This window comes from Chiloscyllium punctatum, chromosome 39, assembly GCF_047496795.1.
Source record: "Chiloscyllium punctatum isolate Juve2018m chromosome 39, sChiPun1.3, whole genome shotgun sequence".
Taxonomy (NCBI): domain Eukaryota; kingdom Metazoa; phylum Chordata; class Chondrichthyes; order Orectolobiformes; family Hemiscylliidae; genus Chiloscyllium; species Chiloscyllium punctatum.
In genome coordinates this window covers 39,333,335-39,361,198 of record NC_092777.1, presented here as the reverse complement: position 1 = coordinate 39,361,198, position 27,864 = coordinate 39,333,335, and the positions used below count along the sequence as shown (strand labels likewise).

Below are 27,864 nucleotides of genomic sequence, written 5' to 3'. Positions count from 1 at the left end.
CATGAGGAGTCACAAATGGTGTTGAACATAGTTGCACAATCAGCAAAATTCTCCACTTCTGACATTACAATGGAGGGACTATCATTGATGAAGCAGTTGAAGTTAATTGTACCTTGGACACTCCCCTGAGGAACTCCTGTAAGGATGTCCTTGGAGTCTGTGGGATGGATTGACAGAATAACGCATCAGATTCCTTATTTTTAGGTTTGGCTTTTATTCTCACGGGGGAGTATCATTTTGATGCATATTTAACTGAATTTTGCTTTGGAACAGAGACAAGTTGGTTTTCTTGCTCTAATTAAATTGGTTTTGGCAATGATGGTTCCTTATTCTCCCTCATCAAAATACATATTGTGGGTAGAATTTAATCTAGCCCAAAGGCCTGGGCAGGGATCAGGAATGAAGATGAGGAAAGTGGTGTGGGGTGGTGGAAGTTGGTTAGGCAGCATGGTTAAAGTGTCTGTTGCCTTCCACACTTGCTGCCATTCATTCAGGGACAGGGAGTTTAGATAATGATCTCCCCAAACGGTAATTGACTAAAGTCCGTCGTGTCCAGCTACCACCTGGTAAAGCTGGTGGTCTCCTGAATGGGCACCTGGAGAGCTGTCCCTGCTGAGTAACACCACCCTCTGATACTCTCAGATATGGCTACTCTCCCCCAGCTTGCTGGGGAATGTCTGACTGGCCCTGGCAAGACAGCCCATTTACCTTGTTCTTGGGCTTCCTCCATGTTTGCTGCATCTGACTTCCTGTAGAACCAACAATGGCCATTATTCTTGGTTTCATTTTTTGAAAAAAAGAGCTGTTGAACCAATGATGGAGACAGAAGCCAGTCACCAGGAGGTCATTGTCTTATCAACAGAAAATCTATAACAGCTGCTGTTGCCCCAGCTTTATGTCCTCCCATTCAGTCAGCTCTTTGTGTCACTTTAATACAGAAAAATAGAGTGTTGATAGGGTTCGGAATGTGCTACCTGGGATAACAGTGACGGGTGGATTCCATAGGAGGTTTCAGTAGAGACCTTGATATATAATTGAAAAAGTGCTGAAGTTTAAGCACTATGGAGATCAGGTTGGAGAGTAGGATTAGGCGGGTAGCTCTTTTGGGAGTTGGTACAGATACAGTGGGTCAAATAGCCTCCCTTCTGTACTGAAAATGTCATGATTCATACTGGAGATGTGTAAGAGATTGATGTCAAGAGCTCCACGGATCCCTGTTCCATAATGCAATGGTTAACTCAATGCATAAATTTCTGTGGATGAGAAACTGTTCAAAAAGTGCATTTTTGAATGTGAATATAAGATATAATCACTGGCTTGGAAAAACAAAAATGTAAGCTACTGTCATTCACATTCTCTGTAATTGCTCAGGTGCTCAATTGCTCATTTTGTTTCTATTGATCTATCAGAAATCTCCTCTTTTATTCAGCAAGTTGGACATCATGCGCTGGGTCTTCCCTGCTGCAGGTAAACCTTTACAAACAAGGTAACTTTCAATTGCCACAAGAGCTTCAATTGACCCATGGTTGAGCCAGCTGCCTGTCATATATCCTGCAGCTCATATAATTTGAGTGATTGGATGGGTGTGGGTAGTGCACTGGATGCAGTATGCCACTGCTACAGTGCTCAGGTCGAGGCCAACCTGATGCAATCCTGCCCCTTTAGACTGAAAAATTCTTCTTCACTCAACTAGATTCTCTCAGTATTAAATTAGGAGCATACACACAGTTGTGGATAGTGACGAAGGATGTTGTAGTTACGGGGAGACATAGATAAACTGCAGAGCTGGGCTGAGGTGTGGCAAATGGAGTTTAATGCGGACAAGTGTGAGGTGATTCACTTTGGTCGGAGTAACCAGAATGCAAAGTATTGGGCCAATGATAAGATTCTTGGTAGTGTAGATGAGCACAGAGATCTTGGTGTCCAGGTACACAGATCCTTGAAAGTTGCCACTCAGGCTGACAGGGTTGTCAAGGCGGCAGACAGTGTTTTAGCTTTTATTAATAGAGGGATCGAGTTCCGGAACCATGAGGTTATGCTACAGCTGTACAAAACTCTGGTGCGGCCACACTTGGAGCATTGTGTACAGTTCTGGTCACCGCATTATAAGAAGGATGTGGAAGCTTTGGCAAGGGTGCAGAGGAGATATACTAGGATGTTGTCTGGTATGGAGGGGACGTCTTACAAGGAAAGGCTGAGGGACTGGAGGCTGTTTTCATTAGAGAGAAGAAGGTTGAGAGGTGGCTTAATAGAGACATATAAGATAATCAGAGGATTAGATAGGGTGGACAGGGAGAGCCTTTTTCCAAGTACGGTGATGGCGAGCATGAGGGGGCATAGCTTTAAATTGAGGGGTGATAGATATAAGACTGATGTCAGAAGTAGTTTCTTTACTCAGTAGTAAGGGTATGGAATGCTTTGCCTGCAACGGTTGTAGATTCACCAACTTTAAGTACATTTAAGTCGCCATTGGACAAACATATGGATGTACATGGAATAGTGTAGGTTAGATGGGCTTCAGATTAGTATGACAGGTCGGCGCAACATTGAGGGCCGAAGGGCCTGTACTGCGCTGTAATGTTCTATGTTCTGTGTCAGCAGACTCACAACTATGAAAATTGGCATAGTCATGATGTTGATAGAACCCCCAAAATACAAGTGTTAGCCTCAAATGCTTGTGTGTCCCAAAGTACCCTTGTGATAAACTATTTTGTATTTAATGGTCTTCAAAAAAATGTATGCAGGGAAGAAACTGAACAGGCTACATGCATCCAGTGAAAAGCAAATCTCTATCAAATGAATATTCCCATCCCCTCACTTATGGCAATTCCTTACTTAACTGATTTTAGATCAAAAACTACTCAAAATATTAACCCAGATTGTGCCGTTGTCAAATTTAACAGCTGGTGATTAACGCTTTGAAGACTATCAAGCCAAAACTGAACTAAGAATTGGAGTGGTGGCAAGCAATTTAGCTCAATTATATTATTTGCAATTTGGAGAAGACAGAACATGCTATTAGTTTTTATTCTTTCTCGACAATATATCAAGTAATGAAAGATATTCCACAAAGCCAAATTCGGCAGGGTTGTGTACTCTTGTCACTGAAGCCAGGGTAAGTGATGTTGTTATGTGGTGTGGTGCAAGTGCATTAATTTATACATTTTACAGCACAGAAGCAGGCCATTTGGCCCAGGAAATCTTAACAATATGCCTGAGGCATGTAAGCCTTCTCCAATCCCTCTTCACCCAATACCTTCAGCACATTTTAAAAACTTCTTTCACCTTCACATGGTTATCTAATTTCCTTTAAAAAGTGTAAATATGTCACCTGCAGACTCCATCTACTGCCTGACCACAAACCCAATTCTGACTGTACACTTTTTCACCAACCAGATGACCCAGTTCGAGAAGTCACTGGAAATACATGCTTGCAGGACACAGACACCTTTTGGCATGTGGCTGTGCATACAAGTAAATCTATCTTTTCAAATAAGTTTGCCTGCAAAGTTGAGCATCCGAAATTGAGTCATTTCTTCAAGAACGGTAATACATTAATATGGAATATCTGGTCAGCAGGGAGGAGTTAGACTGAAGGGTCTGGACATCTCAATGATTACATGTGCATGGTCAGTCCTGTAGGGAGGTCTGATTAGTAGGGGTGCAGAGGTGAGACAGAAGTCAAGGTGGTGCTGGGCTCATCCAGTTTTTCACCTTTTGCGCATCACAAGACACATTCAACTGAAACAGAAAAAGTATTCAGAGCAAATAAAGAGAGCTAGTCAGAGGGTATATACCAATGGCCCAAACACATGTTTGCAGTTGTTAGAGCATTGTACAACCAGATGCAGATAGCATACTATGCCTTTCAGCCTTCCCACTCATGGGAATCATACCCACAACAACAGCAGATTGCTCACATGACATGAGAACAATCAGCACAGTTGAAAAGGAATCTAAATTTAAACATTTACCTGCATTCTGCAATCTCAAGAATACTGACCAGGGATTGATTGGAAACAGGACTGCATTTTAAATTCAAGTATGCACAGGTTTTTGCCTATAACCATCTGCAAAGGAACATTACACATGATTAAAAATGTTGTGAAAGTAACATAATTAAGATGGAGCAGCTTTTCATTCTTTTGACAGCATGATAAATTAAAAGACTCTGCTGTTAGCACACAATTTTGAAATTAGAACCTTACATATACTGAGCTGTATTTTCGGAAGTATGAAGGATCGTGATGTTGTCATTAAATAACATTAAAAGTATTGTTAAATTCTTTTAAAAAACAACCAAAGTATTATTAAAGAGCTTGACTAAAAGAGATTCGTGCAAGGGCACAAAGGCCTTAACGTATTTAAAGTGGAAGTTTTCTATCATTCCTCGATAGAAAAGAAACTTTTTTTTTGACAAAGTATCACACTTGAAAAACGTGTATGTGTTCAAATATACAAGATAATCACAGTTGAAACAGTGTTGCTTTCTTCACCTAGCCTTCCTAAAATGATGTGGACCCTGTTTTATAAGATTGTAAACACTGGTGGATAATTGCCTGGAAGATTTAAGATTTATGTCTTTTGAAATTGGTGCCTGAATGGTTAACTTCATAACATCGATTTACTTTTTAAATTTAAAAAAGTGTTCATCCTATTTTCATATTGGGATGGGTACTTTAATATTCATCTTTCCTTACATTTCAATACAGGAAAAGCAGCCTTTCTTCAAATTAACTAATACTTTAATCCCATATTAGTAGTTTGCATCCCCTTTACCATTCAAATACAATTCCTGAAGGGTTTATGCCCGAAACGTCGATTCTCCTGCTCCTTGGATGCTGCCTGACCTGCTGCGCTTTTCCAGCAACACATTTTTTCAGCTCTGATGTCCAGCATCTACAGTCCTCACTTTCTCCAAACACAAATGTCTTCTCAGACAAAGAAAAACCGCAAATGGACAACTGTACCCAGTGTTTAAAAAGAAACAGGAGTTTAACTTGATTCAGTTTATTCCAATAACATCACACATTATCAATTTATGCAAGTAGCTAAAGCTAAAAGCTATCAAGTAAAATCAGAAGTTATTTATAAATCCCAAGATAGCAAAGTCTTCCTTTAACTTTGATTACTCTGACAATGCCATTGGGCAAGTACAGTAATCATAATGCAAATAAGACCTACTCAGCTACACCACTGTGGAAATAAAGCATGATGTGCAGCAGGTAATTACACTGTATAACAGAACTGCCCACTTTTCAGTAATGTCAAACACAAAGAAGCTCCATGTTCAGCTATTTGTCAGACTAAAAAATGTGAATGGTGTAGGGATTAAGGAAGAGAAAGACAGAATAAACTGGTGAGTGAAGGGGATGAATTTGACTTGAATTCTGACACAAGGCTGAATTTTGATCCCAGGATAGCCACTGCAGCTACCTCAAGGAGATTTGAGGCGGGGCCAATTATGAGGCCACTTCCAGGAGCCCTGTTCAATTAGGTGTGCAGCTGGAGGGTGGGGTGAGGGGTCAATGGGAGTGCTGGGATGTCTGGGAACCCCAGTGGATGAGGAAGGTACTGCCACTGTAAGTAGAGGACTGCAAGGATGCCTCAAGAAGGAAATGCAGACCAAAATGGCTCAAACTATAGCTGGTATCTATTGCCACATTAAAGACAGAATGACAACTAGAAGTCGCTTTGAATCCAGCGCAAACATAACGGGCTGTTTTGCAGAAGTGACCTTGATCATCAGGCATACCCATCCCATCCCTTCCCACCTTGGACTCCACATGATTAGGGATGAGGGTGGAGGTGGGGAGCAGTGGTGTTGATTCAAAATCTGGAAAATCCATATGGTACATGAATAGTGCTTCCACTTTGTACTTCCATTGACTACACTACCTTGTATCAACTACCATCCCCAGCAGCCAGCTTCCTGAAAATAAATCAGAGGCTCACAGACTGGCATGTTGGCTGGTCACTGAAAATAACTGACCAGCCAACCTTCTTCTGCCTTGGAATGAAAATTCAGCCAAAAGTGCACCAAAAATGAGAACGAAAGCCAGACAAATACAAAATATTGATTCATTTTTTTAAAAAAAAGAACATTCCTTGCAATATTTTACTTTTAAATGTGATCTAATAGATGGTTACTTCTGACATCGCAAATGTCCACAGAAGTTGAAGTAAAGTTAAATATTGTGAGATATGATTTTGTAATGGAAAGGTCTCACATCACTTTGATGCTATTGTACCCAGCTATTAGATGGGAGTGTCTGACAGCAAAGCTAGACTGTCACTTCCATCTTGCATAAAAAAACTGCTTTGCATCAAATTGAAAGAGTGGGATAGCTTCAACAATTACAACTTTTCTGTGATGTTAATGAAAAAAGAAAGTTCCACAAACCATTAAACCAATAGAGCTATCAGGTATTGGGAATAAAATCTATGGAAACTTTAAGAGGATTCAGTGTACCATGATATAACAGCTTGTTGGTTGGTATAACAAGTGTAAACCAAGCATGCTTTACATCTGTCTAATAATCAAACAGGACCATAGTTAATATAATCTTGTGCAGACTCTTTACTGGTTTCAAGTCTGCTTACAATCACAGCACAGTTTTAAATTAGAACTTAAGTATGCACATTTGAACCATCCAGACAGAATCAGAACTAGTTCATTCCTGCATTGAGCCCTTAGGAATATGCACCCTTCAATATCAAAGTAGAAGGATCGAAAACTCTGTTTCTGAAGTCTTAATATTACCTGTACAAACTGACCTCTTAGAATTGCTGAGATTAAATCAGTTTAGATTCCTGAGCGATTTGCCTTATTCACACTAGCAGTACTGAGCACTGCCAGACACAGTTTTTAATCCTGAAGTGGACAGATGTCCTTGCCGTTTCATTTAAGTTCTCACCATTCATCAAGGCAAAGCTATTGTCTTAACAGATTAGCTACATGCCTGGGATTAATTTACATTCAAAGCATTGAGTGGCAATATTTTTGCATTAATTGTCATTGATAGTCTCATAAAAGGTTCACCCTAAGAAGTCAGTTCAAAGGTAAGCAGTAAAATCATGTGCTAATACATGACTGAACTGTTTGAAGTGCAGCTTTATTTGTATAGCACACACAAAAAAATGTAGAAACAGAATATGGAAGACATATATAAAAACAAACATAAATGTCAGGAATTTGAAATAAAACAGCTTCAATTTTTCTAAACAAACTAACTCCCATGGTAGCTTGTCAAGAAAACCAGTTTGTAAAATAAACTAAAATAAGAATTGATGTTACATTTCTGGCATCAAACCAAAGTTATTTTCTGTTTGAAATACAACGTTGTCAAAGCAACAGAGTTCCAACTATGATCAGCTCACCTCAATTGGAACATTTTCATTATTAGATTCCACCGCAGGAATTTAGTCAGTTCCCATAATGGGCCCCTGAAGGCTGCACTACTCTTTCACATTCCCACTTTATTGAACTAACAAATAGTCCTACGTTGAATTACATAGAGTATGCACACAAGATCTTCCATTTTGCCCAACCAGTCCATACCAGCATCATGCTCCACCCATCTTTGCTCACTTTATGTACACATGAACTAAGGGCAGGAATAAGGCATTGAACTCAAGACTGCTCTACCATCTAATAAGATCATATTAAATCCGTATTCCTCCCATCCCTGATAACTTTTCATTCCCCCTTGCTTACCAATAATCCAATCACCTCTTGCTTAATTAAAAAAAAGACGTTCAAAAACTCTGCTTTTTGTGTTTCAGGAAATGAGTTCCAAAGACTCACAACCTTGAGACAGACAAGAAAAGAAAAAAATCACCTTCTCTTGCTTTAAGTGAGTACCCCCTTATATTTAATCAGCAACACCTAGTTCCTGTTCTTCCAAAAGAATCCACTCCACAATTCCACAAAGTCCCCTCTGGCTTTTAGCTTTTAGTAAAGTCTCCTTTTGCTCTGCTAAATCAAGCAGATACAAGCCTAGCCTGTCCAATCTTACCTTATAATGACAATACCCCTATTTTGGAGAACTTCGCTGAACAGCTTCAAATGCATGCATACCCCTCCTTCAAAAAAAAAGAGGAAACCATACTGTGCACAATACTCCAGATATGGTCTCAGAAATGTCCAACACAACTAAAGTATAACCTCCCTACTTTTGTATCTGATTTGACCTTGAAATAACATTAATTAGCTGTCCTTGTATATTAACCTTTCTAATTCATGCACTGGGACATCTAAATTCCTCTGCATCTCAAAGCTTTGCAACCCCTCAATCTTTAGATAATATGCTTGATTTTTGAGAAAAATCACATTTATATAGTTTATTTTCCAAATCTTGGCCTACTGACTTAACTAATCTATATCATATTTGTAGCCAACATATTGTCTTCTCGATGTACTTTCCTATCCATCTTTGTGTCATCACCAACATTGGCAACTCTACCTTCTATTCCTACACTTATATAAATTAGAAACTGTTAAAGTCCTAGCCCTCATTAGGTCTTGCCAATGTAAAAACAAAATCCATTTATGCCTTGCCTCTGCTCCCTGTTAGCCAGCCAATTGTCCTTCCATGTCAACATGCTATCCTGTAAATCATGAGGTGTTTCTTTCTGCATTATCTTTTGATATGGCACTATATCTAATGCCTCTTGAAATCTAAATACATTCTCCATAGCACATATTACTTCTTCAAAAAGATCGCCTATGTATCATAAAATCATGTTAATTCTGTTTGATGACCATGAAATTGTCCAAGAGCACTTTTATAATTTTGATTATTAACTTTAACATTTTTCCTATGACACAGCTTAAACAAATTGACTGTAATCGCCTGGCTCCCTATTTGAAGAATGGAATTACATTTGCTGCGTTACAATCAATGGCACCTTCACTGAATCTCGAGTTTTGGAAAATTGAAACCAATGCATCAACTATCCCACTAGCTGTTTCTTTTAATACCTTAGAAGGAAATCCATCAGTGCCCAGGCTCTTATCAACTCTCAGTTAAAACAATTCATTTAGTTCAATTTCTCTGGTGAGAATAATTTGAGTTCTTACCTCCACTCCATTTCTTGATTTAATCAATGCCCCTGGGACATTACTTATGTCATCCGTAGCCAAGACTGATGCAAAATATATGTTCGACGTACCTTCTAGAGGACCAATGCTCAGTTTAATGAAAATCTCAGTCTGGCACTTAGTGCCCTTAAGCTGCATATAAAATTCAAACATGAAAATGGTCACTGCTCCCTTGTAGGTAGCTTCGCTATGAGATCTTATGTTGTTGTCCAACACCTGGTCTAGTATATCTTGCTCTCTAGCCCATTCCAGAACTTTGTGCTAAGAAACTCTCTCTCTCTTGAAAACTGTCTCTGAACTTCTCATCAAGGCTACCTTTAACATTTTGGCTGTTCTAGTCTATGTCGATTATAATCTCTCATGATTATTGTCATGACCTTCTGAAAGGCACAAGTTATTTCTTCATTTATGTCCATCTTGTTAGGAGGTTACTACCCAGGGGTCTGTACATCACTCCCATTGGTAACTTCTTGCTTTTATAATTTCTCCACAGATGGTTTCTGCATCCTTGATCCTGAACTTAAATGACATTAGTGCAATAGAAATAATGACCTATTAATTAACAAAGCGATGCCTCCCACCTTTCCTAGCTTCTTACCCTTCCTAAATGTCTGGTAGCCTTCAAGATCCAGGTAGCAATCCTTGCCATTCTGGAGCCATGATTCTTTCAAGGCTACCAGATCATCCTAATTTATTTGTACTTGCACATTCACTTATTTTAAAACTCTTTTTTCCCCCCTAGTTATACAGCTTGCAAGGCAGTGGGTCCTGCATGGTTAAGGTGCTGGCAAATACCAATGGCACAAATCTCACTTTCTCCAGTCTTGGAGCCAGTGCCCCACAAACCAGAAGCCACGTCTCCCACAAACATTTTAATCTGATTTGCCCTATGCCAATTTATACATGGCTCAGTTAAGAGCACCAATTTCCTTCTCCCTTATATGGTTATCTGCGCAACTCCTCAACTACTCCTGAGAATTCCATATTAAGCCAACACCCTGGCTGAAAAAAAGTTTCTTCTGAAATATGTATTTGAATTCATTATGATAAATCATCTGTAGCCTGTAGCTTTGCTTTCCCAAAAGTGGAAACAATATCTGGATCTGATTTTTTTGACTGTCACCAAGATGGGAATTGAAGGCATTAAGGGTGGAAAATTGACTCTTCTAGCCACTGTGCCAGTTCCTGGGCTCCATTCTGCTTCCAGACTAGCTTTGCAGCGACAGAATCGTGACAGGCAGTACATCTAACTTGACTTGAGTGGGCTCATTTTTGTGCCAAACTGAAGGTAAGACAGGAAGACAGAATGGCATTTTCCAGTCAGCTTCCACATTCTTATACTGGCAGGGATCAGTGTAGGGGCCTAGAAATGGGCACTTAGCAGCACCAGCACGTGAGTAGGCCAGAGAGGAATATTCCTGTGACAGAAATAACCACAGGCTGCTCTCTAGAGGAGTTCTCACTGTTTTGTCCTGCTTTTAAATAATTCATTGAAGATGAAAATATTTGAAAGGAAGAGTGCTTCAATGTTGAAATACCCTCTCTCTCTCGGCTTCCATTACCACCCATTGCTCCTTTCAAGTTTGGAAGGCCTTCCACATTCAAGAACACTCTGCTTCCATTAGTTAGACAGAGAATCTATGTTAATCATGCACACAAAAATCCCAACAACTGTTTCACCCCTGGGGATGGATTCAGAACCCAGAAATAATTCTGGGTTTTGTTTTTTAACCCGAGGGTGGGGACAGTCCAGCATTCTGCCCATCAAAAGCTTGCATAATTGAGGAACCTGGCCAGCCATTCCTCAGCCTTCTTTCAAGACAAAGTGATGTAACTTGTTCATTCTTTCCAGACTGTTATAATTACACTGTCTGCCATGCTGTCAGAGCTTAGCCCGGGAGTAAGTTCCAGCCTCTCAGTCTTCTGGTCTCAACTGACTACAAACAAATGCATATTTGAAGTGGATTCTTCAAATGAACCATGCAGCAAATAGAGAAAAAAAAGGTTATGATCATACTTTAGTACAAGTGAAATCGACCTAACGTTTGATTTTATATGTTTGACTATGTAGTGTACTCAAAAATAAATCAGGTCATCTCATAGCCTCTTAAGGAAACAGACCAAGTAAATATGCCTTAAATGACAGTCAAAAAAGTGATTAAGACATTCTGAGATGCAAAGCATGTAATAATCATGAGGAAAAAACATTCTAAATTAGATGGAAAGTCAAGCAGCTAGATAAAATAAAAACATTCTATTTTCTTGATGGATGTTTCCCAAAAACAGAATTCTAAATTGGGTCAAAAGTTGAATTATTTAAACATGTAAATCCAAGTTTGTAGATGAAGTGTACTTTCAAATGTTTAACTTGACATGTTATGGCCTTTATGTTAATCAGTGGTAATGATTTTCTATCTCAGCTCCAATTTATCTTCTCTTCCTCTCCTGAATGCATTGACTGATGCTACAGCACAGTTTCACAGATGCTGACAACCCTCAGCACCTTCATCAGGCAGTCATATTTGACAGGTGCATCTAGATAGTTCAACATCTTGTTGATATTCATTATGAAAGCATTACAGTGGAGCAGGATATGGTCTTTAAATATCAACACATTGATCTTCCAGGAGTCACTGGATACTCATTGAGCCATTTTCCTTGAAAAGTTCTCGAATGCTTGATCAAAGCTGCCCAATGGAGATAAACCATTTCACTGAAATGCTCTTTCCAGTATAGAATAGAATCCCTACAATGTGGAAACAGACACCTCGAGCTAACAAGTCCACACCAACCCTTTGAAGAGTAACCCACACAGACCCATTCCCCTAACCTATCTAACCAACAGATCCCTGAACACTGGGCAATTTAGCATGACCAATCCACCTAACCTGTACATCTTTGGATTATGGGAGGAAACCCACACAGACATGGGGAGAATGTGCAAACTCCATACGGACAGTCGCCCGAGGCTGGAATCGAACCTGGATCCCTGGCGCTATGAGGCAGCAGTGCTAACCACTGAGCCACCGTACAACCCCAGTAGCTTATTTAAATCAAGAGAACATCTAAGATATAGAAAACAAAGATCAATAAATTTGGCCATCAAGGATTATCAGCACTGAAGCAACCAGATTCAGGTTCACTGCCTTTATTCCTGATGAAGGGCTTTTGCCCGAAACGGTGATTTCAAAGCTACTTGGATGCTGCCTGAACTGCTGTGCTCTTCCAGCACCACTAATCCAGAATCTATATCAAAGGCAGACACTCCTGGCTAGGATAGCAATAGGTGGCTCTACAATTGACTCGTGGATGAGAAAAAAAGTACAAAGTAGACTGGTATGCCTCCTCTTGATTACCATCCATGGAGCTCTTCTGCAAGCAGGCCAGTGGAAAACAGACAAGAATAGTGTTAACATGGTTATGCTGGCCTCTGCATTCCAATTGCTTGCTGCTACAACACAGCTGAATGATCATCTGGGAGAGATGTGGAAAAGAAGTCAGTACCCATTTCACTGCATATTAACAAAAGAAGTCAGAAGAAGGAAAAAATAATTAGTGATAGAGCATTCTGTGCCAGACAGATCCACACCAGACACTGAATTTAACCAGTATAGCATCAGCTATCTTATCCCCTTTATTCAGTGTTATTTGGCATTGCTGTTTGTACCTCAAGCACATTGAAATCTCAGCACACGAGAACAGGGTTTGGCTGCTTCTAAAAAGATTACTTTGGTGGATTTCTCTAATAAAATGAGAAAAATGACAGTTCTCCATTCCTCTACTAGCACAAAGGGAAAAAGGAAATGGATCTCCTCCATTGATGTCCACTAATTATTCCAATTCTGTAGGTTGATCAGAAGGTGAATCACAATGACATTACACATCAGTTTATGGTGAAACTCAGAATCCCCTTACCATTTAATCATGAATGGATATTGGCAGCTTCCCAAAAGCACTAAGACTTAAGTCGGAGCAAACTAAAATGAGGCTATTTATGACAAGTAACTAAATTTTTAATTAAAAACAAAAAGAACTGCATGTGCTGGAAATCTGAAGTGAAAACAGAAAATGCTGGAGAAACTCAGAACTCAGCATGTCAGGCAGCATCTGTAGAGACCAACTGAGTTTCTCCAGCACTTTCTATTTCAGTGTTTTTTTGGTCTGGTTACCCTGAAACAAGTGATAACCCAAGACAACAAGACAAAAAAAAAAGGATCAAAAGGGGAAAGCATACAGCAAGTGTCCAGTCCATTTTGAAGGAATGGGTGGTTTTCCTGAATGTTTGTGGAGCTGCTTTAAGGAAGAACATTGGCATTTGTTTGATGATCCTTCCAACAACTCCAGAGAATGTCGGGCACAAATTATTGATTGAATCTTTCTGATGATCTGATGTGTTGCTGATAGATTACAACTTGTCCTTTAAATTGCATTATGCTTGGTGTCAATGTCTTAATTATGAGGCAGACTGGCAGGAGGGAAGGAGAGAGAAAAAAAAGAAACAAAATAAATCCTGAATTCCGGACCCCATTATTTCATGGGATGACCTATGCCCGAATTGAAAAATCAGCCTGTTCGGTCACATGAATTCCCAGAGCAGAAACTGAGTAACATTATTCTCAAATTGAGAGACAACAGTGAAAGCTTTCATTTCACATTCAATGCTTTTATATATTAGATTTGTTTGCTTTTCTTTTCATGGGTCTATAGTAGGTTAGAATAATAAAAATTATGCTCCAGTATATTCAGAATATGTAAAAGGTCCATAATTACACTATGCATCAAATGACAAAAGAAATTTGATTTAACCTTTATAAACTTGTCATTAAGTTCCCATCCAAAAATCTTTCCATTGCAAGTTTAGACAATACACAACGAACCAAAATGTCAACTAGCAAAACAATAACGAAAAACCATTTGATTACACCCCCATACTTCCAGTGCCTTATATACATCAGCAGAGCTAATTCTCTACTGCTCACATCTACTATTAACACTTATCTTGCATCTCTATACCTCTCCTGTACTACCATTAGTACTCCCTTTTGCTCTGGGCACCCTCACCACCGGTTCCACTTGCTCCCTCTCCCCATTTGGTAAGAGCATAAATACTATCAGTTCCCAGGCTCTGTCAGTTCTGAAAAAGTCATGTTGAACTCGAAATGTTGATTCTGTTTCTCATCACAGATGCTGCCAGACCTGCTGAGTTTCTCCAGCATTTTGTTTATATTTCAGATCTCCAGCATCGGCATTTTGCAGTTATTTAACTAAAATGCATATTCTGTGTTTGAAACTTGAAATGTATAAAATGCATAACATTTGATTTTTGATTTCTACCAACAATTTTAATACTTTAGTGTAGTCCCTCCTTTCTTGTTTTATCTTTACTGTCATCTCCAGCATGCAGTTGTCTTCTTTGTCTTGGTTATGTTGTACCACAACTGCAGTTCTGCCATTATAAAGCGTCTCTCCATTATGGCAGTAACTCGTCTCCTGGTTGTTAAAAGGAATATCTCAGATACAGACCTTGTCATTAGGATTACATGCCCAAGGCAAATGCAACTAGTCCAAAGTCACGAATATAATTGACAAATCAGGTTCAGCAGTTCTCCTTTACTATTGCAAAAGCTAAGCAAAAATGAAAAAAAAATCTAAGTACCTAGCAAAAATGAAACAAAGACTTCACCTAATTATCCAAAAAATGTGACAAAGTCTTGAAGATAAAACTTTAGTTCCTGTGGTCTCAGTTTAGTTTCAAGTCTCCAACAAGTCCCATTATAAATTATGAAGTCATATCTTTAATGGAAACTCTCTCACGTAAGCTTGTCACACTATGCTTATATTTTTTTGCCAGTGGATTTGCTGCAGAACCATTGTACTGCTGATAACTTCACAGGTCTCAACCAATTCCACCTTTCTGAAATCCTGAATTGCTGGAAATATAAAGTTATTTTGAGGGAATGAAGTTATTAGAGCAGAATTTATGGTTTAAGAAGGGGATTTAATCAACTCTGGAAACCCTGGTCTAACTATCCTCTGCCATATGATCCTGCATTGCTTTAACTCCTCAATTAGGTGTCAACTTCTGGAAATGTCCAGTTTGGCCAATGGTTGGCTGCCTATCTGGCAGCAAAGTGATTCCTATGATTTTGAAGTTCCAGTTCCGCTTACACGTCACCAGGCAATCGCAGGGTACCAATACAAGAAGCAGTCAGCAGATTTAACAAGAAATCGAGGATATATTCTGCATTGGTAAGCAGCAGAGATGGAGATGTTTGAACAAATTAATTTTGTGGCCTGGAAGTCCACTTCAGTGTTTGTTATGCCCACAAAAATAACTCAATCTTCACCTTTGCAGGAGATCTTCCCTCCAGTGCCTGCACTGCACAAGTTCAACCAGTTCCCACCAAATTGCCATTCAGTATTTGTTAGAAGACACCAATTTCTGAATTGCAAGTGGCCCAATGCTTGAAACAAGCAGGACTATTGAACATCTATAGAAGGCCCCTTGTAATATCAGACTGATGCATCATCAGCCTTACAAGGGTAACAAATCTATTTATCCCATTTATGGGCCATTACCAGCTCGTTAGCAAAAGAAATGTAGTCTTGATGCTGGAGATCTGAAATAAAAATTGAAAGTACTGCAGAAAGTAGGCAGGCCTGGCAGCATCTGTGCAGAGAGAAATGAGAGTTAACATTTTAAGTCAAATATGAACAGATCAGTTCCAAAGGTCATAGAATCATACAGCATGGGAACAGACCCTTCAGTCCACGCTAACCATGTTCCAAACTGAACTAGTCCCACCTGCCTGCAACTTGGCCTATATCCCTCCAAACCTTTGCTATTTATGAGCTTATCCAAAAGGTCTTTTAAACATTGCAGCTGCATCGACCATTATGTGAAAAGTTGCTCCTCCTGCCCTTTTTAAATTTGTCTCCTCTCACATTAAAAATATGTCTCTAGTTTTGAACTCCCCCACCCTAGGGAAAAGAACCTAGTCATTCACTTGACTATGCCCTCATGATTTTATAAACTGGAATAATGTTATCTCTCAACCTCCTACACTCCAGTGAAAATGACCTAGCCTTTCCAATCTATTTTTAGATCTCAAACCTGGCAACATCCTGGTGAATTTTTCCTGAACTGTCTCCACCTTAACAATATCTTTCCTATAGCAGGGTGACCAGGACTGTGCACAGTACTTCAGATGAGGCCTCACCAACACGTCGTCCCAACTGCAACACTCAAAAGATCTGAGCAATGAAGGCAAGCGTGCTAAAATGGACTGGAAAGATTAACTCAGTTTCTCTCGCCACAGAGGGTGCCAGACCCGGAGAGGTTCTCCAGCAGTTTGTTTCCATACCAGCTCATTAATGATTAAATTCCCTACAGTGTGGAAACAGGTCCTTCGGCCCAACAAGTTCACACCGACCCTCCGAACAGCAACCCACCCAGTCCCATTTCCCTCTGATGAACGCACCTAACACTACGGGAAATTTAGCATGGCCAATTCACCTGACCTGCACATCTTTGGACTGTGGGAGGAGACCTGAGCACCCAGAGGAAACCCATGCAGACACGGGGAGAATGTGTAAACTCCACACAGACAGTTGCCCTAAGCTGGAATCGAACCTGGGACCCTGATGCTGTGAGGCAGCAGTGCTAACTACAGAGCCACCATAAGCAAAGGGAGTGAAATGTATTGCCCGTTAGCATTTTAGTTGCAAGGGGCTCCATGTACTTTGCTAACATCTGAACCCTGCTGTCAGGGTTATGTGGGGATTGGAAGCCTCCACTGTGTTAAAATGGGACAGATGTTGCTAGTGGGCAAGTTTGCCATCCAATGAAGGACAGCAGACAAGCTCTCAGAACTGGAGGGCCTCGAAGTGCCAATTGCCAATGCAGGCAAGTGAAAGAGATGGAGCTTGATGATAGAGGTGCCCACTCTCACACACTTTCAAACCTAACATTAAAGCGATCTTTGCAGCAGGATACGATTGTGTGGTTTGGAAAGGGGAAGTAGGGAATCTCCATACAGAACAGCCTGCAGTCAGTTCACACCCAGCCAGGCAGGGAGGGACTCTCAGTCTGTCAGGAGCGCTTTCTCCCTGCTCTGATGCCAGGAGGATGCCTCTAAGCAGTTCAACTATCCCCTGCTGTCAAGCTTTGGCTACCTGCTGGAGTGCCTTTGCCAATCACCCATCCTATCTCCGAGAGAAATGAGATTGAGGATAAAAGGATTGTAAGGACAAAAAGAACAAGCAGGAATCTTTAGTGCCTGTTGACTTCTATTCCTGCCTCTGGCAGGGCGTCAAAATCTAGACCAAAATCTCATTAAAAGTTCCTGATACTGAGCAGTGTAGTGCAGTTCCAAGATGCTGTCCAGAGAGGGAGAACAATCATTGTATTCCCAATATTAGCCATGCCATCAGTAAACGTGCTATTCCCTAATGAGAGGAAAAGGCACAAGGTCAGAGTGGTTCTTGCCACTGTTAGTGGAGGAAGAATACTGCCTTTAGCCTGGGTGAATAGCTGTGAAAGCCTGGGGAAATCAAGGGAAGGAGCTCTGATTGAAGAAGAGAAATAACATTTTTAAACATGTTAATACAAACCTTCATCATGTTCATTATGTTTTTCAACTTGCAGCAAAGTGGGAAGGAAGAAAAGAATTTCTATTTAAAGTACTTCCTTCTGTAAGAGTTGCAAGTAACTTAATTTAGCCCACTGTTCAAAGCGTTCCTAGCAGCTGATTGGAGATTTACCACACAGAGCATCTTGCCAGAAGACAGCTATTTCACTGATGAACACAGGCTTGGTATTGGTTACTATTTAATGTTGTGTTTTCCCATGACAACTTTATGTATCTGCATGCGAGAATTGTATGCACGAGTGTCTGCACGTTAACTATTCACAAGAATTTCAATCATAGTGTTAAAAAAAACAGAAAAATGATGAAGTTTATCATATTTATAGAAGGAATCATTCCTTCCAGTGCTTATACAAGTCAGAACGTGGATTCTAAAAACAAGCTTGCATGCAAACCATAATCACCAATTTTTGTCTGATCAATGGTAGGAAACTGACAAATATTTAATCTCAGGTTGAAGGCCTTATCTGAAGTCAGATCCTCAGTAATCATGCCATAATTTGTATGGCATAAGAAAACGTTTTTGTGAAATAAACCCTCAGCACTAACTTAAGCAATTTTTTCAGTACTGCTTGTGCTGGCATGAACACATGCTTCGCTGAGCCACAAACTCCTTGTAGCAGCTAAATATCATGGTAACAAATTAACACTGCTAATATCAGTAAAAGTTGAAGTGAAATCTCTTGTAGCCAGTGTATAACAAGATATTATTAACATTCAAATGTACTTTGAGCTTTTTAAAACCCCAAAATCTCTTTTAAAGGGATTTTAAAAACCCTTATTAAAAAGTGATTAATCAGAGCCCTTCCCCTCATTGTAAAAATAAAATGCACCATACCGGCTACTGTGCTGCCAATCAAGTGACCGAGTTGACCTTTACTTTGCACGCTTCCTTGGCTGACGGAAGAGTCCCTGTTCCCCTGTAGGAAATGTGTGACTAATGAGTATTCCCGTCTCACTCCCACTCCTCAGCGCCTGCCTGTCCCATTGTTATACATCATCAACCGAAGCAACCTGCTGAAGGCAGCTGCTCCCTCCAGAATCATCAACCAATCACCTACCACTGCCACCTCCTCTGACATCACATTCAGGGTGACTGTAAAACACAGGGCTCATTCAAAAGTGTCCACGTATGAACAGTCTCAATCCTGGAGAGGGAGAATAAAACAAAAAAAAGGGAGCAGGAGAGAAAACTCTGCTTTTCAGCCGATTACCTCACTGCCACTCTGCTATCTGGCACTGCTGCAGAACACTGAAGTTGCAACTGGGCACACCAGGCTGCAAAAAGCCAGCATCCTAAAAATAACTATGAAATCTTCTCCCCCTCCTTGGAAATAAAAACGAAATGTTAGGCAATTAAAAACTACAAGGATAATTTGGTTTAATTATCAAACAATTGAAATGAAATCAAATTCAATTAGTGCAGTATACATTCTTAATAAAGCTCAAGTATTCAGATTTCAGTCGCTTGACTCACAGCTACTCATAAACGCAACACTAAACATGTTCACACGTTCTGCTTTGTGTTAAACATCCACATGTGCCGCTTTTCAAGTATTCTTGGGAAAGCCATGAACAATCTTGTGGGCAAATTAATTTTCTTTTTCCACAGCTGAATATCAGAGCCTATTGTATCAAAAGAGAGAGAGAGAGGGGACAAGAAAAATCACAGCATGCACCAGGCAATATTACCAACTGCCCACAAACAATAGGTTAACAAAGTCTGATAATCTGATTGATTGCAACAAATATTAGAATTTACACTGTCAAACAATGTGGAAGATATATTCAAACCTAGAGCACAGAATATCAGCTGCCTTGAGCACAACTGAACATGGCTACCTCATTCCTTCAAAATTTACATCTGACCAGATTCAGATTAAAACGCTTAATAGTCACTGAGCTGAATTAAACTCAAGTTCAACATTACTCCATATCTTACAGGTAAAGAAAATCTTGATTTGGACAGAATAAATTTGACAGAAGTTGCACAATTTTGCAGTACAAGAATTTCAGGGTTAACATTTTAAAAAAAACTAAAAAGACACATATAAAAAAACAAACATCCCCAACATTTAAAACAAATATCCATGTAATTGGCTATTATGCAAATCATCCTAACCCAATGGGGGCACAGCAGCAGAATTCTGTGCCCACTCACTACCTAATATGCACAAAAACTATTGCAATCCAGACAAAGGCTTGAATTTCTATGCACAGTTCAGTTTCTATCCAGTAGATTAGTCATTCAAACAAAACCACATTGTTTTTGGCACTTACCTTTATATCAGTGACTCCAGCCACACAAATCAGCCATTTATTTACCTATCATCCTTCAACAATGATAGGATATGTACAACATCTGCAGGCGTACACAGCAAAACCACATACCACAACAAATGGACATTTTCCAAATGATGCCCTTGCCACACACACAAGGAGAGTTCTGATTCTTTGAAACCAAGGCAATTCTTCTCCTTCCCTTCTTCAATAACCAGGTGCACTGTAATCCTCATTATACAAGCTTTTCCATTCTTTTCCAAATGGGCCCGTAAGGCCAAATTCAGGTCATATCAGCAGTTTGTTGTTCATCTCCAATATCTGCGCTAATTTTCTCAAAAGATGCAGAAATTGCAGGTTTTCTCACTTGGAATATCTGATCATTATTAGCAAAGAAGAAGCTATTATTTTATCCCCATCCCCTGTGCTTCACCTGTAAACACTTTTACCCCATTTAGATAACAGCTGCTGGTTTGCTTTTGCAGATAATTAGCAGCTGCAGTGAATTAATTCTGGTTATCTTCATGCAGTGAGATTGTTACTGTGATTTTGTTGTGAAGCAAACTCTTTATTCTGAAGGTATGAATTGAGATGTTTTTCTTTGCAGAAATGTACTGCAATGCATAGATTAGTTTGCCCCATGTCTATTTATGTGTACTCCTTAGCTGCTGCTTCAGATCCAAGTCAATCATTTTACTGCTTTACTCCCTTTTTTCTTTGCTCTACTGTCATTAAGCCTCCTTCCTTTTCTTTCCTTCTGACAATTTACTCACTACGCACACCAAATCCCTACCCAACATCTGAACATGCCAGCTTCCCCGTCCCTAGTATGATTGGTTCTTCAATAGGCTATGGCTTCTCTCTCTATTTCTTGTTATTCTCCATAGGGCCTATCATGGCATCCGTTGCTGCCTGCTCTTCGGAAGTAGCAACCTCAAACTGACCCATTCTACTGCCATCTGCTTTTCCCATGTGGTGTGCTAGTGAGGAGCTGATCTTGCCAATTTCCTCCCTATCCTTGCCACTGCTAATCTTGTCAACAACCCCATACTGGTGAGTCCTTCACCACTTCTCTCTGTATCTCCCTTCAGAATGGTGGTTCACTCAATGTTGTTACATTTATTGTCAATAATTGTATCAATACCATGGCTTGATGGAAACATGGCTGAGGGGTTTATGCTTTCTGGTTATAGATTTCACCACCAGCTTTGCCCAGACAGTTGTGGTGATGTGGGTCTTCCACCCAAGTTTCATTCCAGTCTGCGCCTTACTCCATTGGCACTTTCTCATCCTTTGAGCAACACATTTTGTTCTACTTCTTATTTAAAACCCTGGTTCTCTGCCTCCAACCCAAGTCTTCTTTTCTCTTCTCACGCTGAAGGCATTTGAGGCAGATAAAGCACATCTTATATCAGACTCCATTGCTAGGTTTTCCAGGAACAGGTTGCTAGTCTGTTATCAGAGGTTATAACTTGAGAAGTAGCACTTCACATCAGATGCAGCTGATCAGGAGATCCTCCCATTTTCACATCTGGCATTGGTGTATCAGTAAGATTTACCAACTCGTAATTACGTTGCAAACACACCTTTCATCCATCTCCATGGCAATTATCTTCCTAAGTGCTATATTTGACTCTGAGCTTTCTACCACATAGCCTCACCATCAGTAACATTGCCATTTATCAGCTCTGCTACTTGTCCAAACCTGCCGTTGCCTCAGCTTCTCTGCTGCTGAATTCTCATCCATGTCTCCTTACCTCAAGATTTAACTATCCTAATTCAAAATAGGCAGCCCACTTGGCCAGGCTCCCATACCTTATCCTCTGTATACTTGAACTCCTTTAAACTCTGTAGTCCATCCTCTTAAAATGCATCAAATCTTGGTTACTATCATGCCTGTCCTTGCTGAGTTACACCAGCTTCCAGTTAAACAACGCTCAAATTTCTTAACTGCTTAACCTTGACGACCTGGCCTTTTCCTTTCTTTGTTGCCTCCACCAGTTCTACATCCTCCCAGATATTTCAGCTCCTTTAATTCCTGTCAAAGGAGCAGTCCCCATTTTAATCAGTCCACCAATGGTAGTTGTGCCTTCAGCTGCCAAGGCCCTACATTCCGGAATTCCCTTCATAACTTCTCCACCTCTCTGCATTACTTTCCTCGGTTAAAAAAAAAGTTCCTTTAGTACATCTTGAAAACCTAAACAGCTTTCAGTCATCTCTTCATCTTATTAGAGTCACACATTCCACCTTTATGACCACTATTGTGACTCAGGTAAATTTTCCTTCCTTCGCCTGCTCAACCTGCCTGCAACCAATGACTTAATTCACCACACTAACCTCTCCAACATCTCCTCACCATCAACCAGCTGGGTGGCAACATTCTCCTGTGGTTCCACTCTTACTGATCTCCTCAGAGCCACAGAACTAATTGTAATGGCTGCTCTTCAAGTCCCTGCACCTTTAACTCTGAAACAGAATTTCCTATTCCACAAACAGTCTATGTCTACTTGGTGACTTCTGCAGGCTTAGCTTCAGTTCCTATTTGTTTGCAGGCTCTACCTTATAACTACCTCTAACAGCTCCTTCACTGTTCATAAATTATTAGACTGGAAATACTAAAGTCATTGTTTTCAAGCCCTACACTAAGTTCTGTTCCCTAGTTACTGACTCCCAGTCAATGGACTATGATTAAGCTAATCTATTAGCTTTTTAAAGTTCTTACCTGTTTTCAAATCCCTTCATGATCTTTCCCCTCCCTGTTTCAGTAATCCCAACTCTCTCCAAGCCAACAACCCTCGATAATATCTCTGCTCCTCTAAATCTGGCACCTTGTGTATTTGTAATCATAATTATCCTGTTGTTGTAGCTGCACTTTCAGCTTGCCTAGCCTGAGGCTCTGAATTCCCTCCATCCATCTCACTTTCCCCTTTGAAGACACTTCTTAAAACTTACCTCAGTAGTGAATGTAACAAGGTCAGCCAGGTGGACCTCATAGAATATGAATTGTCCAATTGGGGCTGTTAATTTGGTCCAATCAGGGAGCTCTGGCTGACAGAAATAAACAGAAGTATCCAACATCCTGTTCACTCTGAGAGCTGACTCTGAGGGAGCTGGGTCAGTGTTAAGGAGTGTCCACATGTAAATAAAGGGTGACTTAGCAACGGGATACTAGCTTCTGTGGAGTTATTTCAACCTCTTTGACCAAGCTTTTATCATCTGATATACAATCTACTCAGTGTAATTCTCCAATTTTTAAAGTCCCCATGAAGCACCTTGGGACTTTCCAATATGTTAAAGGCCAATATGTAAATATATGTGGATTGTTGTTGTTTTATTTTGTATGTCTCTTGTGGAGTGTTTGGACCAGTTTGTTACATTAAAGGTAGTATATAAATACAATGGGTTGTTGATGCCTTATTACTGCTATGTACATAGCCCTAGTGTTGATGAAATGAGCTAATTGTCACAAAATGTATTACAACTGCTGATCATGCAAAATCTTTCTAACATCTATTGAATATGAAGTGACAGGTCAGTGAGACAAGCAGAGGAATATACCTTGGGATTTCAATCTGTCACTTACTTATTCTTTGTAGGAATGAATTATTTGCAGATATGTGACTAAATATAGCTGATAAAGGGTGACAAAAAACTCAGAAGCAATTACCTTCCCAATTGTCCCCTAATTGTTCATTTGGTACATTTAATAAAAATATAAAACTATTTACCTTATTTTAACATCAAGAGCACAGTGTTCTAATTCATTGACAATTCTCTTACAAGGAATTGCTTCTCTTCCAGTCTTTCATAACCTCCATGGTCTCCCAAGAAAGTATTCTGGTTCCTGCCTTTTCCATAGCTATGTGCTGCCCTTCAGCAACATCATTTGGAAGCACTGAATCAGCTTCGACATATATGCTGACAATAAACTCTCCTGATCACTCATCTGTTTCTGTGCTTTCAGATTGTGTCCAAAATCAAATCCTAAATAATCTAACTTTCTGCAACTCATCATTTAGTTGACCAAAGTAATCATCTTTGGTCCCCAAATCTGTTATATTTCCTATAGATTTCATTCCTACCTCAGTCTTTCTATATCTCGTCATCAGTTACAACCATTGACAAGACTACTTACATCCAACTCTGCACATCAATGAGGTTTTGTCACTACGTCAGCCCCTTCACCTCTGACTCTCTTATCCTGGCCATTTTACTTTCATCTTCTAGCATTCTAATTTCTGCTAAAGCTCCACCTCTAGTGCTTTCTCCCAGATTAAATTCTGGTCTCATTTGCCCTCATTGCTTTCCCACTTTCTGAATGTATTCCTTTTCAAATCCTTGACCGCAAGTATCCATCCTTCCACTGCCTCACCTGATCCATCTCTGTGATCTCCTCTGACACTTTATGTCCTTCCAAAGGCAAAATTATCCTAATACTAGCTTCCTGCGGCACTTTTGTCCCCAAGTCTCACACTGCAGACATTTCAACACAATATTTAGTTTGAGACAGCGGCAGAGTGCTGTTGGTGTCCGTTGTTGGATGAAGTATGAAACTGAGGTGCATTTGCCCTGTCACTCAGATGTAGCAGGGTCCACAGGTTTGATAACTAACCGTTCTTCTCCAGGATTGGATAGAAAATTTCTTACTGGAGTGAGAAGCCAGTACTCCATTTACACCTTTGTTCCACCCAATTCCACAGAGCACAATAAAGGAAGTCCTGACCTTACTCCCCACAAAGCAAACAAAATGTAATTCCATGTAAACAATGCCTGATGAAGACCAATCACTCAAATGTCAATGATCATTATTCCTGAGACAGTACAGGAATTGATAGGAATTGGAACTATGTTGTTTGTGTTATTCATCAACACACTTTAATCAACTGAACTAACCAACCCTATGCGCACAAACTAAAATTGTACATGTTCTACCACCACCAAACCCATCCTGGAGAAGGGTATAAGTTTCCACCTGAAGAATAATCAGGTACGGAGCAAGACACCTCATTTGTCATGTGATATTTAATGGTTTATCATATTGCTAAGAAAAGGTTTTAGACTTCACTTGCATTCTTTTCACATTTTTTGGAGATTTCTATCTGTGAACATTCGTAAACCTTGTTTGATGAAAAATATGTGCGTTGTGCACATTACTCTCTCTGCCCATTGCCAATCGCTCATCATGGGCTCAAACAATGATATCACCATGCAGCAAAGTGAAGAAGTAGGCTCCAGGAACTAACTTAGACAGTACAGGAATTGATAGGAATTGGAACCATGCTGTCTGTGTTATTCAACAACATATTCTAATCAACTGAACTAACCGACCCTACGTTCACAAACTAAAATTGTACAATCTAGGTATGCATCTCGTCTATTAAATCTTTCCTCTCACTTTATTTGTGCACCAAATTGCCTTAACTCACCTAAGGTTCTGTTGCTATAGAGAAGGGGGAATCATTGTTTTGGTGAACTGAGCAGAAAAGATCTGAACAATTCAACCAAGTGAATCTACAAGTTGTATATGGATGTTAGTAAGTTAGATTCCACGTAAAGCTTAGTAAAGGACTGAGTCCATATAGATGAATCATTTGTCTATATAGATCAAACAAAAGAAATGGCTCATTAGAACAGTCACAGGGATGTATTGCAGACATCCTCTACTCCATTGTAACCTCCCAGTTTATTATACAGTGCTACAATATCAAAGAGGGAAGTACTTACACGCTGAAGCAACACCCAAACATTCATGATACACAGCACAAACATACCAACATAATATCTTAAATATTTTCGCTACAAACACTCAATAAACCTAACATTAATGTATTTTAGAATGGTGGGAAATATCATTTTCGGTGAACATTCCAACCCACTTTACCACTTTGCTAAAATTATTGCAGAGAGCAAAACATGACCATGAATTTCCAAATTGAGAAACGAGTGAAATGCAATTAAATCTAAAAATTAGTCAGCTTTTGAAGACTTGTTTTAGAATTTAGAAGATTATGGAGTATGAAAAGACTCACCAACATTTTCACGAGTTTAAAGTTCCAGATTGTTCTTCCTCTCAAGATGACCCTGGGACAGCTGCAAGAGTCGTGCTCAAGCTGCAGTCCCCGAGCACCTAAACTCCCTCCTTGCCTAATTAAAAGCACTGCTCATTAAGCAGCTCCACTCTTTAACATGCAGGGCCAGCAATAAGTTCCTCACATCTCAACCTTTAATCAGAGACCCAAAGGCCTGTGAAGCAGCCCACTCAATCATAACTATCTAATGTCAATCTATCAGAGTCTCCTGTTCTGTCTTGAAGTACTTTTTCTGTGTAAGGAGCGAGAATTACAAAATGGACCACTGGTAATCAAATGATTTTCATTTAAAACATTTTAAACCTGAGATAACGAATGTATGATTATGTATCTGTGGTATTATTCTGCTTAAAAAATTCAATGTAAGATGTTGCCCATTTTAAAATATATGTGACAGTTTCTGCAGTACAAACTGTATCTTACACTCAATGCACAATCGTGTGAGTGTAATTCTTGGAATAGGCAATCCTGACATTTGGAACTGATTCTAAATGAAAACACCCATTCTGGCTTTAAGAACTTGTTACAGAACATTTTAACAAAAAGAGATTTGAATCTTGCAGTGAATTGTGAGGTATTCAGTTACAGTTAGAAATGGAAACATTTTTATTGACTTAAGGGTGTCTCTTTTCTTGTTGTTACGTTGCATAAGTGCTTCAAAGGGGGCAGAAAGGAAAAGATTTATTGCTTTCCTCTCCTGATAACATTATATACTTGTGTACACCAAATAGTTACTGACCAAACTGGCTGTGTGATTTTTAAAGCAGGAAAAAATGGCTAACATAAAATCTTCATAAAATGATCGGCATTATCTTATATATGTCACCATTCCTATCCTGAGAATATTACACCTACACAACTCAGATGTTTCTCCAAATTCTTTGACTCAGACGTTCATATTCATAAAAAGACTGCTCTTGATACTGGGGATTGGACATCTATTTTCAGTATTTGCTGTCACCATCAAGTAGTATAAGGTCAAGTATTGTTGCTGCAAAGCAATTTTATATCTTTGCTCCAGCTTCAGAAAATCCTCCTATTAGACACATCAGGTATTTCCTTTTATTACAATACTCTTAATTACAGCCTTTGGATGAGACCTCTAATTTCAGTAGCAATTAGTATTGAAATGTAGACATGTTTTTATGCTGTGGATTCACACTCACCAGGATCTAGCACAAAAATCCTCCAGTTCATTCAATGGAAACTCCTACAGCCATTGGTTTGGCAGTCTGTACATCCAACATCACCTTGTTGGATTCAAATAGTGAAAGGTTGGTGCTATAACACCTTTTCTACTGTATTTTCTATGAATATAATATTGTACCTATGATTGTTGAGAAGTATTTAAGGCACATTATATTGGAATACATGTACAAATAACATCTTCAAGGACCCCTTAAAGGCTTAAATCACGGCTCTGTGCTCTCGCTTCCAATACTACTTTTGAGAGAACTCGATTGCATTATTAATCATGCAGTCAGAAGCTGGACTTAAGGCATGCATTTGCTGTGTGAGCAAATGCTTAAATTTTAAATCTATGCAAACCTAATGTAGTCTAAGATAGATTGTACTTTGTATTTTTTATTAAAAAGAAACCTGCAGTTCAAAATTCTGTCGTTCCAAGATTTGAGCCAGTGTATTTTCAAGGGGTGCACTGAAAGAGCAACTAAGAAACAGCAGAAACTGAATTCTCATTAACTGAGTGAGCTAGGCCTGTTGATTTGGAAGCATATATATGTAG

The 27,864-nt window shown here is 39.6% G+C and overlaps 1 protein-coding gene across 20 annotated transcripts in view; it reads right to left on the bottom strand.

The window, feature by feature from the left end:
* rbfox3a (RNA binding fox-1 homolog 3a) overlaps positions 1–27,864 on the bottom strand; it is a 1,527,015-nt gene that overhangs the window by 1,269,215 nt on the left and 229,936 nt on the right. For 2 of the 20 annotated variants that reach the window (XM_072558492.1, XM_072558503.1), the window contains exon 1: positions 18,590–18,735. The exons of 17 other annotated variants lie outside the window; for them this stretch is intronic. The gene's annotated coding sequence lies outside the window, so the exon portion shown is untranslated. Of the gene's footprint in view, positions 1–18,589; positions 18,736–20,031; positions 20,052–27,864 lie in introns of those variants that run through there. One more of the 20 variants, XM_072558498.1, reaches the window with a different exon arrangement.